General features: G+C 34.7%; 1 protein-coding gene across 5 annotated transcripts in view; it reads left to right on the forward strand.

Annotated features, from left to right (window-relative positions):
- The window catches only part of LOC109095879 (poly(rC)-binding protein 3), a 56,047-nt gene that overhangs the window by 9,284 nt on the left and 33,782 nt on the right, over nt 1-12,981 (forward strand). For all 5 annotated transcript variants that reach the window (XM_042730509.1, XM_042730508.1, XM_042730511.1 and 2 more), the window contains exons 2-5: nt 5,708-5,760; nt 6,467-6,555; nt 6,637-6,747; nt 7,100-7,240. The gene's annotated coding sequence lies outside the window, so the exon portion shown is untranslated. The remainder of the gene's footprint in view (nt 1-5,707; nt 5,761-6,466; nt 6,556-6,636; nt 6,748-7,099; nt 7,241-12,981) is intronic.

The following is a 12,981-nucleotide window of genomic DNA, read 5'->3' on the forward strand; positions in this document are numbered from 1 at the left end:
ATTCTAATAATATATTTTCTTTACTATCACTTTTTTATCAATTTAACACATCCTTGCTGAATAAAAGTATTGATTTCATTTAAAAAAAAAAGAAAGAAAAAAAAATACTGACCCCAAATTACTGACCAGTAGTGTATATTGTTATTACAAAATATTTATATTTTAAAAACATAGCTTCTAATTTTTTTTTTTTTTACTTTTTATTCATCAAAAGTATCCTAAAAAAAGTATCACATGTTCTGAAAAAATATTAAGGAGCAGAACTGTTTCCAACTTTGATAATGAATCATCATATTAGAATGATTTCTAAAGAATCATGTGATAATGATCCTAAAAATTTCAGCTTTGCATCACAGAAATAAATGATAATTTAAAAGTATAATAAATTTAAAAACAATTATTTTAAATTGTAATAATGTATCACAATATTACTGTTTTTATCTGTATTTTTGATCAAATAAATGCAGGCTTGATGAGCAGAAGAAACTTCTTTCAAAAACATTAAAAATAGTAATGTTTCCAAACTTTTGACCTGTACTGTATATATACACACACACACATACAATGTATATATACATTATATATGTATATATATGTATCACTGACCTGATAAAAGTGTGTGTAAGATGTGTGTATATATCATATACATAAATGTATTTATGAATGTGTACACATTTAACATGTACAAATAAGAAAAAAGTTTAGGACATTTGTGAATAGTGACTTATTTTGGTGTCTTCCACATATAAATCTATCATATGGCTTCATGAGACATGTGATATAGACTGTGATTCATTCAGTGTATACTAGTTTTATTGTGCTTTTATGGTACTTTTTTTTTTTGGTCAGTTTTAGAGCTTGGCAACCCCCATTCACTTTCATTGTATGGAAAACCACAGCGTCAAAACAACATCCCGCCAAACATCTGCTTTTTTGTTTGACAGAAGAAAGAAAACAATACAGGTTTAAAACGACACAGGGGTGAGTGTTTGATAGTTTATGTATTATTCCTTTACAAATTAAAGAACCAAGTGATTGCAGTGTTTATAAAACTATGCCATATGGATTTCAACAAAACAAGTGTGTCAGTTTGTGTTGCTGCAATGACACATTAATCATCTGTAGTCAAATGCAGTAATATTAACTGAACGAGATCCACATTTAAGCATTTGAACTTTTCAGTTCAGCTGTCAGTGATCAATAACCATAATCAAGAACACTAATAAGTAATGTTTTGCTCCGTGGGCGGCCACTTCCTTCATCCTCTGTGTTATACAGCAATATTTTATAGGCTCTTGGCCTGAGTCGTTAGCTTTGCCCTTTCACAGATTGTGCGAGCGACTTCAGAAGAACTCCACCCATATGTTAGAAACACACACACTGTGAAGGGTATTATGGGACAACTACCTCCCCCCACACAAATATATACACATGTAAAATAGGCTCCTCTGGGACTAAATAATCTCTTCAGCTCAGCACAAACCACAATATACAAAAGCCGCTCAGCACAAAAGGGGTCAAATAAAGGATATCTATGAAATGCCATTAGCTCTCAATTAATGTCAAGGGCATATAAAGTATAATGACTCGTCTGGGTTAATACGCGTGTGTACGGATAGCTGATACAGCTATTGAAAACTGGTGCACAAGCCTTTTATCTTACTTGCATGTAGAACAAAGCACATTGAGAGGGGTGAGGAAAGAGTCCATTTGTGTGGCCATTTTAATATTAAATGAATCCTTTTAACTCTGTTACATTATTGTCTGACTTTGCACACTGATCTTTGTTAAATGTGTTTTAGTATTTACACTACTATTAAAGAGTTTTTTAATGCTTTTGAAAGAAGTCTCTTATGCTCACCAATGCTTGTATCTTTCATATATAGTAAAAACAGTATTGTGAAATAGTATTACAATTTAAAAAAACTGTTTTGCATTTTAATTCAATTCAAGTTTATTTGTATAGTGCTTTTCACGATATAAGTTGTTGCAAAGCATCTTTACAGAAAATTAAGTTTCTACAATATATTTAGTAGTAGCTTATCATGTTAAAGTTTTCGTTTTATTTATTATTAAAACTTTTTATTTATTCTTATTATATTAAAACAGAATTTTCAGCAGCCATGACTCCAGTTTTTATTGTCATATTATGCTTCAAAATTAATCGTTCTAATATAACGAATTGCTGCTCAAGAAACATTTCTAATTAATATCACTGTAAAAAAACCTGCTTAATTTATTTTTTTTTTTTTTTTTTGTGGAAACCGCAATTAACTTTCAGGTTTCTATCAATAAAAAGTTTAAAATAACAGCTTATTTGAACTGTACTTTTTGTAACAATGCAAAAGTATTTACTGACATTTTAATTGATTTAATATGTCTTTTCTGAATAAAGACTAAAAAATTATATTATTGCCCAGCTCTTAGATGCCAGTTTTGGATTTTTTTCTTGAATGTTACATCACTTGGCGTATTTAAAGTAATTCGATTAAAAAAACAAAATTGAATTTTTTATCACTGCTTCATAATTGAAACCAGCATGAATACATTTTCGGTGCCTTTATTTTTCATTTACCCACACAATAAGTCTCTTGTTTACTAAATCCTACAGTTATAATACCTTGAAAGTCATTTGTGTGAACAGTAGCGATATTGTATTCTAGATTTGTGACTCAAGGCATGATTATGCAATAATATCTGCATTTAGAACAGGTTTGTATCGCAGAGAATGAAAAGAAGTGGCAAAGTCATACAAGCTGGTGTTGATGAAATGCTTTTAAAGGTTCCTCGATAAGCTCCTTTGCTGGGTGTTTTTGTGGAAATGACAGGCTCTCACAGCCCTGGCAGACTGTTTCTGCACATAAGCAGTTCTCCTAACATTATGCTTACTGCTTCTTGACTTGTTTTGTTCCTGTGTAATCCCTCTGCACTTGGTCGGCTCCATTCGCTGTACTCGGGCTGCTGAAACTGCAGCTCACTTTTAAACCTTGCTCAACTTTTCAAATTGACTTTCAAAGCATTTTGTCATGAGAAAGCAAACCACCGAACTCTCTCACACATCACGCCCGCATTATTTTCATTGCTGGTCAAAAAACTGCTTTCAACAGTGTTTTCTTTATTGCACGGTGACATACACTTAGCAACGATTTTAATATTTCTGGGAGAATATACACTTGATGTATAATCCCGGTACCACAAAAACGTGATTGTTCAGCTCAGAAAATTATTCAGTAATATATCAAAATAACATCTTATTTACTGTCTATTTTTCTGGCCTCTGTGTGGCTTTTCCTTTTTTATATTTGTTTAAATCTGCTGGGGGGACAAGTTATGATAAGTGGGGTCTGCTAAGGTCTTATACAGCAGTATTTCTCCGTTAGGGGTCGAGAACCAAAAATGGGTCACAGGTCTGTTTTGATTGTGTCACAGACAGCAGGGAAACATAAGAAAAATATACATTTTATAAAAGAAAAAAGTAAATATTTGTATTATTTTTATATAAAAATTATGAATTTTGTAAATTTGTTATAATAATATCTTGTATATATATTAAGTTAAAAAACTTATAATAGTTGTATAAGTAAATACATTTTTTAAAAACAAATTCTAGTCTAGTCCTTCTCAACTGGTGGGGAAAAACAATGCAAATAATAATACCCAACTAACCATGTAATCACACACAATTAAAAAAGTTATTATATTTTTAGATGCTGTATCTAGATATTTTTCTTTCAGTCAGGTCTTTCACCAGCCAAACATCTGTCATTGAGATGAATGGGGAAGCTAACGGATAGCTTTCTCCGGGTATTATAAACCTCCTTGGGCCCACCCATAAAAATTTCATCCGAGGCCCTGTGAATTCAAGCGACAGCCCCGGCTGAAATTAATGGAGACGTTTGATTGATTAGACCTGCATTTCGGAGAGATTCCTTTGCAAATCAATGACTGCCTGCATGTAAGCGTTAATGAAATTGCACACCGGCAGAAGTGAGCTGACTTTTTCCATGACGGAGTTAAGAGTCTGCACTTTCTCTAAAAGCCCTGTGGAGATCTTTCCCCTTTTAACGTCTCCATGAAAATGTCATTCGATTCTAAAATTTTACAGCCAGTGAAGTGTCTCCAAGTTGATTCATTTATTTATTAGTAAATGAAAGTAATGAAACGCTTAAACACATTTCAATAGCGCTGTTTTATGCCGCTCTGGCCCACAAAGATTTACTTATTTGATGAATGCATTAGGTGCTTTTACAATATTTAGCAAAGCACAGAACCTCTTAATTTATAACCCCCCGGCTAAATGAAAATGGAAAAATATCTGCTTTCCTCTCAAGATATTACGTTTTGAAGCACAATGTTGAAAGGGCTGTGATTCATTATTAATGCTCACAATATAAATAGTTTAGATCTTATTAATATTTCATTTATGGGAGGAAAAAAAGATTTTGAGTGACTGCTACAGTATTGGAAAAATTGTAAATATATTATAAGGAAATATCGCTGGTAGGAAAAGCATATGTAAACACACGTACGCCATATGCGTTTCTTTTGATATCATTCATGTTTCACTCACTGAGCATAATATTTAACAAAAGAGGCCAAAGGCTTTGTTAAATACACTGGATGATGGTGAGGTGGCTATGTGAGTATGGTTGGCTCTCTGGGCTGTGTGTTGGAAGGAGATAACTTATGTGTTTTATGGATCTTTTGAGCACTGTAACAGCCATCACAACAGAGATCTTTAATCTCACTGATGTGTGTTCGCCATCGCACTGGGACAGTCCTTGGGTAGGGGTCAGGTGATAATCTGTAAACGCCGGGACGCGGGAGCCTGAGAAAGCGAAAAAGGAATATAAGCTTTTAGAGATCATTAAACATTAATACAGTGTGATTTGTGTGTCGAGCCCTTGTGCTGAATTTCGGTCTACATCATTATAGAATTTCATCTCAGGGACCCTCTGAAGTGGCTCCATGTCAAACAGGAGATCAGATTGTAAGCGCCTTTAGAGGAACTGATTAACTTCTGGTTTGCACAGTCGCTCACAGGCTGAGGACCGAAGTGTTTTATCTGCATCTGCTTGAAGCCCCTAAATAAATTGGCTAAATTGGTTTTCAGAGCAGCTGAGTCCAGACTGGGCAAATATTTAATAAGTTTTTCTTGTGCCAATACATTAGACGTGGAGACATCCTCAAGTCTCCTTTTTTTCCAGAATGGTCATCAAACTGAAAAATGATTGACAGTAGGTGTAAGTAGTTGAGTTTGCCAGTAGATGGCAGTCTTTCCTAAGTGTTTTTGTACACTGAGACAGGTCAAGGTTCAGTTTTTGAGATGCTGTTTCTGTTTCTGAGATGGCTTATCTTCTTTAGCATGGCTTGTCAGGCCGAATATATATGTCAGTAGTTATATTATTGTTTGATCCTTGTTGACAGAAAACTATGATTAATACGGATTAATATAGAATGTGGGTTTATTGGTATTTTACAGCAGATTTGAAGGCAGCTCATCCGATCAAAATTTAGTCTGAACTTTCAGTTTTATAATAGATGTCGTGTTTGATAAACACTAGTATGTCACACAGAGCTAGAGAACACATTCATCATAGTCTTGTCAAACAATGCAAAACATGACCATTAGGGGGAGCACCTTTCGCACAGACAGACGTTTATTTAGTTAGTGTATGCTGATAAATGTCTCTTTGTCTTTTTGAAGGAATTTCTGGTTACTGGGAGCTGAAGACTGGTTTTGGCAGTGCAGTCACAGATGTAAGAGATGGTCCCCGTTACAAAAAATATGTATATTCGAAAAATCTTAACTTTTCTGCAAGCTTATTTTATGCAATTTTGTATGTTAGACATGGGATGAGAATCTGGAACAATACATACAGATCATTCCTGTGATATATTACCTTTTGAGCTACTCTAATTTATTGGTTAATTTCTCATTTATGGGTATTGTCTAAGCTCAGATAATACTAAAATAAAAATATAAAGCATATATAGTATTATACATTAATTTAATCATCATTATAGTAATAAAAAGCTTTTTGTTTGTATTAAATTTTATACATCTTTATATTTATATATATATATATATATATATATATATATATATATATATATATATATATATATATATAATCACAGTAAAATATGTTTTATGTATAATTACCAATTCCTGCATGTTTGGATTAAAACATTTCTAGTAGAAAATAAAGTCTGAAATATTTCCAAATAAATTGCCTGAATAATGGACATGACAAAAATAACAAACATATCTGGTTAAACCAATGTAAAATTCATTACTGTGATGTTGTGAGATGATAATATGATTTCCATCTTTACAAAAAAATATATATTTATTAAATAATATTTTTACATATTTGTATTGTATTTAGACAAATGTGATGGAGATATTAACATTTACTGCACAGCAAAAATTAAAATTTCTGAATTTCTGAATTTTTTGCAGATTCTTGGTTTGGAAGAGCAGAAGAGAACCTTTGAATACAAATTTAGAAGTAAACTTCCTGTACAGAGAAAGAGTAAGGAGTTGCTCAGGTAATGCATCAATTTCATTCAATTGTAATAAAATCTGAAAAGTTTTGAATGTTTTCTCATACCTCTACATCTCTTTAAAAGGGTGAGGTACACTGGACAGACGGAACTCTCCCAAGTCTTCTGGAAGTGTGGCAGCACGTGGTCACATGACCTGGAAGAGAAAACCCAAGAGACTTCTGGGATCCCTCTCTGGTCAGTGACACCATTTTATGAATTCAAAACACCTTTTTTTTTTTTTTTTTTTATTAAAACCTCCCACACATGGTGAATTCACAGAAACGTCAGACACTTAACTAGAAGTCGAAGCATTTGGCCTCTTTTTTTTTTTTTAACGAGATGTTCCTGATGAAGTATTCAGTTAACCGTGAGATAAGTAAATCGGCGCACATATGGCTTGTGTGATTTCACCCGTGCTCTTAAGGCAAACCCACAGAGACCCTGATGCGGAGAAGGTGCAACGTATGGCAGCCTCGCATGACTGACGAACGTGCCTTAAACTGACATGATGACAGTGTGTTGTTTTGATTTGCCCTTCTGCCTGCAGAATGGGCCGGTTATCAACCTGGAAAGAAGTCTAAAGGCTGATGAACTGATCCGCACAGCGACACAGCTGCGCTCTCTTTCCCTCTTTGTCTGGCCAGTCTCTCCATTTATGTCCTGAGATCCACAACTTTCTGCAACTCTGGTGAGTACAGTGGCCTTTTTCTGTAGAACCCTTCTAATTCTTATAATCTTGCTGAACTGGTTCTTTCAGGTTCCGTTAGGCCCGCCATCCGTTTTTGAGCAGGAAATGCCATTATAGGAAATGGGATGACCTTTTGCGTTGGCAATCTACTGATGAATCAGCATCCATTCGGCTAGGAGCTTTCGCTGACTGTTGTAGACCTTGAAGCGCGTGGGTTTATTTCTGTGCTGAATCCAAAGTGCACAGCGTATGTATTGATCCCCCACCCATTGCATGTTATGAGCATGTTTCTGAAGGAGAGAGTCATTTGCAGTAGTAAGGGAAAATATGACTGTAATATTTTTAGGCGGTGTGACGTGAGACTTTCTTGCTGACTGTGCTTGCAGTTCAAGGCCTGGTTGATTCAGTAGAAATTAGGCTAACTATCGTAATGAATATTAATGGTGGATGTGTGCATGTGCGTGTTTGCATCTGTCATCATGGGTAGTTCCAGAGGTTTCCGACCGTCTCCCTGCACATGACGTTGCGTCACGGTTATTTCCTTTCTCAGACACCTCAGAGGGAACTCTCAAGGGAGTTTTTGTCCTTTGTCATTGCGAGTAGTTTTGCCACATTGGCAGCTTTTGCTCAAGGGCCATCAGTGAAGGGACTGTGGAATAGTGCATTAAAAATAACTAGCATGAACCGGCGAGAGCTTGTGTCACACGTTGGCTCATGTTGGTGGCGAAAGGGGATGCCGGCGCTTTGTCACGACACAATCGTGAGCTCACCCTGACAGGCTTTGCTTAGATGCTGAGAAATGCTTTGGATTGTTTGGTAGACAGGGACTCAAAGCAGAGCCATTTTAACCAGCACTGACATGTCATGTGAAAAAATCTCTTCATATGTCCTTTCATAATAACACAGCTACTGTATGTACACAGAGATACGGTGTAGATCACTTTTCACCCCAAAATCAAACAAATTGTTTTGATTGTGACATTAAATGGAACTATTAATGAAGTTATTAAATTAAACACAGTTTCTCACCAAAATTTAATTTCCATAATGCATAGGTTCTCAGCCTTTTTGACTTGAAGGCTTCCTACATAGTGTAATATAGTTCTGTTAGTATTATACAATGTAGGTGGGCTTCAAGTATATATTAAATTTAAATATATTATTAAATAAAAACTGGGAGACTGTCAGTGTGGGTATATTAATTGCCTTAATTTTGTGATTTTAGAAATTTCAGTTAAGAAACATTTCACTCTATGTCGTGATGCTGTTTTTAGTATTTTAATTTAATTAGATAATTAAAATTATAATTATAAATAATATTGAAATTATATTAATAATAATATATGTATGTTAAATTATTTTAGATATAAAATACATTGGGCATAATGTGTCTGGATGGTAATTTGGTTCTAGAATTTTCATTACTGTAAAACAGTAATTTTTTTTCTCTATCAAATTAAAAATAATACTGTAATAAAGTGTATTTTTCAACAACATCTCATTACTGTACTGTGACAATGATTATGTTTATTCTCAATGGTGATAAAATATTTTTTTATCTACGATTCAAAAGTTACAAAATTCTATACCGTACTTTCTGATCATTAAACAGTTCTGAAAAAAGTATCATGGTTTCCTTTAAAAATATTAAGCAGTTTTCAGCATTGTTATTGATAATAATAAGTACTGTTTCTTAAGCACCACATTTCTGAAGGATCATGTCTTTTATTTATTTATTTATTTATTTATTTTGGGGTGAAATATGACCTTGACGTTCTTGACAAGTCTGATATGATTAACCTACAGAAGAGTTTAAAATTGTTCATAACAAGCTCTGATTTCGCCTCTCTGATGTGTCTGACACAATCCACATGTCCATGTACTCTGTTTGTTTCTCAATCAGTGACAGAAATACAGAATGTTCTTCTGTCTCAATGCATCTTATGCAAGTTTCTTATGAAAAGGTTGCTTGGGGAAATAATATATGAGACGTGGCACAAAAGACATAAAAATTGTACACAGTCTGTGGAGGATGGATGAAGAGGCTTGTGGGTAGTTAACATGCTGGAGCGCTTCCAGTCTCGGCTGCATGCTTTGGCTTTCTGGGTATTTTGGCTTAAATGATGCTCTTGTCATCTGGGCACACATTAAAGGCAAGCCCATCTGTGACTGCGGGATGAGTGAATGCAGAACACACGCAGATTACGCTTATTAACATCTCAGTGCCACCATTATCGGCTCAGCGGGGACTGGAGTCCCCTTTTTGTCACAGTTAATGTTTCCAGTGCAGTAAAAGCCTGACTTATGGTGGACTATTTCACTCCTGTTTCAGACCCACTCCGTCTGGTGTGTTGTGTGGTCTTTACTCTAATTTGTCATTCTTTAGTATTCATGTATTCATAGTACGCAGCTTGAGCACATTCACTTGTGTTTATTTGTAGGAGCTTGGATGTTTTTTTCTGATCTGTTTGCATGCATATCTAGAGATTTCGTAACTTATTGAACTTCTCTTAATGTATGGGGAGCATGCTGCCAATGACCATGCAACTTATGTAAACATCATTGCAAATCGATACATTCAGGCTCACTGCAATGACTGTTTTACCAGATAAAGAATGCATTTGCATGAGTGGAGTGCAGTGACTCCTCTGACACATCATTTTTGTAGTGTGACTCCATTGTAAGTGTATTTTTGCAGTCATTTTTAAATCTAAAGCATGTTATAATTGGCTCATGAAGTGAATAGAAAATTGAACTAATTACTGCCATTACACTAGCTCACTTTTTATGTTTTTTTTAGTGACGCAAGTTTTGAACTCAGCAAAGAGAGGATGTGCATGAACTGGTCATAAAAACAGGATATTACATCTTGGAGGTTGAGGATTATTTCTATGCTCACAGAGCTCAGCTGTAAGAATTTCTGATGGTTCAGGTTTTGTAACTTTGGATGGATGGATAAATAAATAGTTTTTAGCAATGTATTTTATATGTGCAAGAACAAAAATGCATTTTATACGAATATATTTTATAATATTCATGTATATTAATTAGTGTATATATACAGTCCTTTGCTGTATTTATGTATTTCATTTAATATATTTCATTATAGTTAAAAAATATATGCAGCTCTATAATTTAATTTATTTTTTAATGTATTTTTATTTTTAATAGTTTATTTGTGTGTGTGTGTGTGTGTGTGTGTGTGTGTGTGTGTGTGTGTGTGTGTTAAATATTAAGCATATACAGTAAACATTTTATATAATTAGATTTTTTTAGTAGATTTATAAGGTGCAATTGTAAATGAAAATTGTACAGCTGCATTGCAACTCCATTACAGGTATACATTCATAAAATAGATTTGTGCTGAACATTTGCAAAACATTACTCATTGATTTAGATATAAAAACATATAAAATATATAAAAAATCAAGATCAACAAATGTCAACATAGCTCTGGTCTGATCAGGCAAGTGACAGTCAGTCCCGTCAGCTGCCTCGAATCGCTCTCACACTGACCTCAGGCCATTCGGCCATCCTTATTTTCAAGCCCTGTGTCACGGTCAGATGCCCTCTTGCAATATTTACCAAATCTTGAAATTGCTTGCCGATATGAATTCTGCTTTCCGGATTTGTTATGTGGAAAGCACCACCATGAAAACATATTGTTGCCAGTTTTTAGCTTATTGGAACTTAAGAGTTATTTGGACTCAGGATCCGTTACACAAGATCTTGAGATGTAGCCTATTGTACAGAAAGATGAGCCAGCCAGCTGAAACAGAAAATCAGGATGAGCCTTGTATAATATTTATACTGATTGTTGTAGTTCTTTCTAATACAACGTAGACCCTCACCATAATTTTTTTTAATGCACTTTGTCATTTTTTTTTTGTGAGGTCTTGTAAAAGCCTCCTGTCAATAGTGAAGGAACTTTCCTGCCGAGTTTAGTTCTAGCCCTAATCACACACCCCTGAGCATGCTAATCAATGTCTTCAGGATCACTAGAAAATCTCAGGTAGGTGAGTTTGATCAGGGTTGATCAGAGTTGGAGCCAGATTTGAGGATCCCTGTTCTAGAACATGTTACTGGAGGAAGCAGACTGGGGCTAGTTCTGCTTTTAGGAAGGCGATTACATTTTACATTAAATAATCATGTATTATTTTAGGATATTATTGTAAAAATGTATTAAAGGGATAGTTCACCAAAAATGAACATTTTTTGTCATCATTTACTACCCCTCATGTTGTTCCAAACTTCTTCTTCTGTAAAATACAAAATATTATATTTTGAAGAATGTTGGTAACTGTAGCAAATTAGCTCAGAAGGGAAATGTATTTAAATAATTACAATTCATTATAATAAATTACAATTATTTATATCAGCTGCCAGTATACAGTAGCAGAATTATTATTGTCATCAACTAATCAGAATGTTGTACAGTAAATAATTAAAGTTTTGGTAAATGATCGGAATAATAGCAAATAAGAATTGGTTTTCTGTCTTGTATGGATGTGTTATCTAAATAGAATAGTCTGGGACTAGTTATGTCACTGAACACTCTGGAAGTGGGAGGTTTTAAGTACTTCGTGGAAGGAAAAACACTTTATTTGATCATTTAACAGCCTTACAAAAGTTCCCCCATAGAACCACCCCTGCCTGTCATTTTAGCTTTTTTGAAATCTAGAGCGATTGCCACATTGATCCGGTCTTGAGCAGAATGCACTTTTGTGTTTTGCATAATTCTCCTTGTTAAACAGTCATGCTTTTCAATAGCACATGGATTGTTTGTTTCTGTTCAAGCTTGCTTTGCAATAGTTTCCTCTGCCACTAATGATTCACTTTGATGCTGATGCAGCCTGACTGATTCTAAGGCAGGGCATTAAACGTGCACAGACACACAACACACACACACACACACACACACACACACACACACACACACACACACACACACACACACACACACACACACACACACACACACACACATATCTCAGTGCTCCAGAAAACAAAGGCAGGCATTTTGGCTTTGATTTTATAGATCTTTACATCAATACTTACTACACAAGCTTATTTATATAAGCATGTTTTACATTGTGCCCTGACACATTCAGTTATTGCATGCATAAATATGCAAACACAGCTCTATTTATTTCCAGTGGCAGTGTGAGCTGACTACATTCTGGTTTCTTTTTCTCTTTTGTTTCCAGATATTTCTTTTTGTAGTCTTATATTTCAGTGATTCCCAACCAAGGGCACACATAAGCATCATATATTAAGCTTTGTTAAATGTTATGAAGTTATGACTTAAAATAACTGTCAATAGATTAAAATGACTCTTTAATCATTTAAAAATTTTATAGCAAAATTTATCGTTATAGCAATACAATGTCAGGTATAATTTGCCTTATTTATGAAAAAAAAAAAAAAATAAGTAAGGCAATTGTGACTTTTTCCTCATAATGGAAGAGGTGTTAGTGAGGCCAGCAGGGGGTGCTCACCCTGTGGTCTGTGTAGGTCCTAATGCCCCAGTATAGTGATGGGGACACTATATTTTGTAAGAAGCACCGTCCTTTGGATGAGACATTAAACCGAGGTCCTGACTCTCTATGGTCATTAAAAATCCTAGGATGTCCTTCGAAAAAGAGTAGAGATGTAGCCCCAGCATCCTGGCCAAAATTCACCCATTGGCCTCTGTCCATCATGGTTTCCGGATTATCCCCATATGCTGATTGGCTGGTGTT

This window comes from Cyprinus carpio, chromosome B9 (assembly GCF_018340385.1).
Source record: "Cyprinus carpio isolate SPL01 chromosome B9, ASM1834038v1, whole genome shotgun sequence".
NCBI lineage: Eukaryota > Metazoa > Chordata > Actinopteri > Cypriniformes > Cyprinidae > Cyprinus > Cyprinus carpio.